This window comes from Fukomys damarensis, unplaced genomic scaffold (genome assembly GCF_012274545.1).
Source record: "Fukomys damarensis isolate Sample0158 unplaced genomic scaffold, DMR_v1.0_HiC HiC_scaffold_38, whole genome shotgun sequence".
NCBI classification, from domain to species: domain Eukaryota; kingdom Metazoa; phylum Chordata; class Mammalia; order Rodentia; family Bathyergidae; genus Fukomys; species Fukomys damarensis.
The window spans coordinates 3665937-3670692 of NW_022900950.1; positions in this window are offsets into that span (position 1 = coordinate 3665937).

Here is a 4756-nt window from a genome sequence, read left to right on the forward strand (position 1 = left end):
AGAATAAGGAGTTGTGTGATAATTATATTTTATGTTTTTGAACAAAAATAATCAAGCCTGAAGCTGGCATTCTTTCTAACTTATATCCTTAGTGTTCCTTACATTTCGATATTGTGAGCAGTCTACATCTTATAAAGCATATCATTTACCTTCAGGGGACTTGCTGCTTGTTCGTATCTAAGAAATACTCAGCCTTTCCAAAAGACTATAAGAACTGTTCACTTTTTAAAACTGGAGTGTCAAGGGCCCTGTTCTAGCAGTAAAAAAATCTAGAGATGGAAGTTTAGTAAATTTAAGTCTCAGAACTCTACTTCTGGTTCAGGATGTTTTCTAAAGGAAGCAAATTCTTGACATCTTGAGCTTTTTTATTTTCTTCTTTTATGGTCACTAGTATGGAATTTCAGTGCATACAGTCTCCTATGGAGAGCTTGCTTCTTCACTAAAGAAGATTATGAATTTATAGTAATTCAATATATTCATTGCAGATCAATTCACCACAGATACTTATAGCAACAAGTTATTCAAGAGAAATGCTTTTTCTATTATGTTCTGTAGTACAGAAGTCAGCAGTGTTATTTTTTTAAGATTTCTTCTGAATTTGGCATTTTGCTAATGAGATTCTCATTTAGTGTGACTATTATTTTGAATAACCAGTAGATATTGCATCTGTCATGTAGTATACATAAATTTTTGCAAATATTTTTAGTTTCTAAGATATTTCTTGCAATACAGATTTTTCTAATACAATCACTTTGGAAATCCCAAGACAATTTTTAGGGCTGTAATAGCCCTTCAGGTTGGGCTGCTCTTGTCACCACAGTTTCCTGGAGATGGCAGCAAAGTACACAGAAGCAAGAGCAGCAACCCTTACACACAAACAATTGGTGAGATTAATGGTTCTGTGCAGTTCTGGGGATGACCTGACGACATGCATCAGCCTCTTCTGCTCTCAAATAACAGAGCAGGTAAATAAAGAGCTGATGTATATATGAATTTGTTTCTTAATTATGTCGAGTAACTTCTAATTATCCTCTATAAATGGCTCCTTTTATTTTATTCCTCACCTGTGGTGAAGTCCAAATCTTTCCTGTCTGCTTATTTGTTTGTTATCTTGGTTCTTTTTGTTAAAAAATATTGAGATGTCTCCAGAACAGAAATCTTTTGAAGTCTTTATTTTGTGGGCCAATCTACATTTGTTAGCCTCACTTAATTTTCGTATAGATATTTCTAATCTTGTAGCACCCTGTACTTCAATCTCTCTGAGTTGTCAGATTTTTTGAATCTATAATGGGATGATTAACTAGCAAGGTGATGCACAGGCTAATAACAGATTGCAAAGGACATCATATTAGACATCGTAAAAGCCCTCTTTATTCCAAAGTATACATCCAATAATGCCCCAGCAGACATGAGTAATGAGCATTGTGTCCAGAATAACAGAAACCCTATCACTTTGGAATTCGTGCTGAAGTATTATTAAAATGAAAAAGGGAGAACTCTTTTCTAGTGAATTGCAACTGTTGGTTTCAATGCTAAACTTGTTTGTCAAAATGCTCTTGCCTGGAATCAGGGAAAGCTTATATATGACCAAAATATTTCACAAGTTGGTAGAATAGTAAAAGAAATTTTTCTTTGGAGAAAGCTAAATAAAGGATTTTTAAAAATTTAAAGATCTAGTTTTCTTTTAGCTAAAATGTATAATCATCTTTTGCTAGCATTTTTAATGTAAAATTTACCTAAAAGATGAGAGAAAAGAAAACATTCGTGATAGTGAGTAAAGATTTCTAGTGCCAGATCTGAATAAAAAAAAGAGGATATTTGCTTTTTAAGACAATAGATAAATAAGATGAATTGAACAAATTGCTCTTTTGGGTCAGGTTGTTTGGTTTTGTATAATATATTTTGTTCCAAATGAGAGCTTCTTTTTAGCTGGAAAATCCCAGGAACATTCTTTGTTAATATGCTATGATTCTGAAGCACTGATTTACATTAAAACAATTGATGAACTAAATGCAGCACCAATCATTCCTACCTATTCACTTGAGGGAGACCACTTGAGATAAGATAAAGAATCACTGAAAGATACACCTAGAAGCTCAGTTTAACATTTTCATGGTGGTGGTGGTAGTGATAGTAGTGGGGTGTGTATGTTTGTGCGTGCAACCATTTTATAAAAAGACATTTTGTTGTTCAGGGAGAACTTGTTTACATGTCATCTGAACTTGCTTGAGCTTTCAGTTTCTTCATCACAGTGTAATCAACAGATCTACAAACCTGAACATAGACTGGTCAATTCAAGGACATATTTAAGGATCTACAGAGTAATAGGTTAAAAGATGCTCTGCTAGGAAGAAAAGGGTTAAAGGTGTAGGGGAAGTGGGAAAGGTAGGGGAAAGGAAATAAGGGGAAAGAAAAAAATATGACAAAATGAAAAAATGGAAATAAAGTATTTGTAAATAGGGAAGGGAGGGGGGTGGAGGGAGGACAGGACTAAGGGGAAAAAGTGAGAACCAAGACCTGTCATGTAAAGATACAAGATCCCAATGATGAATGTAACTGTACTGTATACCTAAAATGTACCAATAAATTCAATGAGGAAAAAAAGATGCTCTGTTAGAAAAAATCCCAAAATATGAACTAGTATTAATGTCTTTATTTTCTCATTCTTGCTCCAATGTTAAAAGTTCCAAGAAAGAATTTTGAAGAATCCAAACTTCCTTGCTCTCAGTCTAGAGACTTTTTTATTTGCTTTCTTTACAATCTTTGAGCAGGAAGGTGAATAGGAGAATATAATAGGATGCAAAAGTGGCCAAATTTGATGAAAGGCAGAGAAATTCATTGAAAGTCTCTGAGATTAAGAACAGAGTTTAGAGTTTGTCTGCACTCATATACCACTATTCTGGGTGGGAAGTGCTGCATAATAGTCATGATGTAAATAGTAGTTATTTTGTGGTACAGCTGCCAAATATCAGGTACCCTTTTGGGTACTTTGTGAGTATTAACAAATTTAATTCTTACAACAATCCTTTGTGGTAGTTTCTGGTCATTGTGTTTCATAGTAATCTTATAGTAAGAGGTACAGACAAGTTAAATAACTTACTCACTTCAGCAGGTAAGTGAAGTTGAATATAGTCATCTGAGCTTGTGCCCTGGATGAAGGGCACACCTTCTGTCTGTGGACATATCTGAGGGCTTCAAGGGTTGGAGGGCAACTTTTTGATAACATGAAAGAACAAAAAGCAATTGCAATGATTGGAATTGTCATGGACTAAGGACCAGGTTCTTTCTTGTTTTTCTGGAATAATATAAGATTTTTGTCTCCAACTGAGAAAAGTAATCATAATAATGACTGGGATTGGATTCTCTGACAGCTAGGGAGATGGAAGCCTGCAGCAGAACACACTAAATCCTATATTCAACCATTTCTTGGTGTCCTTGCTGGTTGTTTAATAGACATAGCAAATTAAATTTGTCCAAAATTTGCCTCTTGACTTTCCTTTCAAGTAATTTCTTCCTTTAGCTTTTCCACCTCAGTTATGGCATTCTATTTTTCCAATAGTTCAGTTCCAAACCTCAGATTAGTCCCTGACTCGTCTTTTTTTTTCTTACTTTCTGTATGTAGGTTTTCAGCAAATCTTCTTGAAGTGCCTCTGTTAGAATCTGGCTGTCTCTCATTGTTCCTACTGATACTACCCCGGTCCAAGTCACCACATATCTTAAATTATTGCGCAGCCTTTGGACTGGCTCCCTGCTTCTCAGCTTAGCTTCCGCTATTCTATTTTCAATGTAGCAGCTGGACTGACTTTGTTAAGCCCAGATCACATTATGTTGCCCCTCTGTCCAGAATACTTCAGTGCTGTTCCTTTCACTCAGAGAAAAGCCAGTGTTTTAACTATGACCTACAAACCATATGGCATTACCACTTTCATCCTTTTTCATTTAGCTTCCATGAAAAGTGCCTTCTTGCTTCTAATATCAGTCTGAGGGCTCTTGAGTCCTAAAACTTTGCTGTCATCTCTTTGTGGAAAATTATTCTTTAAGTTATTGGCATGGCTCATTAATCTCACTTCCTTCTCCTTTCAACTAAAAGTCACCCTTTCAGCTGAGGAATTTCTAGGCACCTTGTCCAAAATTTAATGTCCTTACTCCTTCACCTCCTACTCCCTTCCTTACTTGTCTTTTCCCCCTCTTTGGAACACAACATTATCTATTATATATTTTATTTACCTACCATGTATATTGTCTACGTTTTTTCTTGAAAGCTAGTCTCCATGAAGATAGAATTATTGTTTTTTGCATCATTGCATTATCTCTAGCACAGTGCCTTTCACATGGTAGGCACTTAGGAAATTCATTGTGAATAAATGATTTTTAGAGAACTAATGGAATGTGCTGTGTCTTGCACCTTAAGGAAGTATATAAAATTTGTAGTCACTGCAACAATGTATGGATTATAGTGGAAGTTAGTTAAAGTTTTATCTAACCTTAACAGTAGGTAGATGGATGAATAAACCGGCATTACAGTCCAAATTCCCAAAGCATTTAAAATATGTGGTATAAAATGAAGATAATTTATCATTTGATTTTTCCATTTGACCTGGACGCACAGGACTCTGTGCTTTATTTATTTATTTTGAATTGATTTGAGCTGGTGTGGTGTCCAGGTAATTGATAAGTCCTTTGATTACTCATTATTTCTTAGTTATTATGTCACCTAGGCTGATATATTTAATTTCTGCATGACCATTGTGTAGAC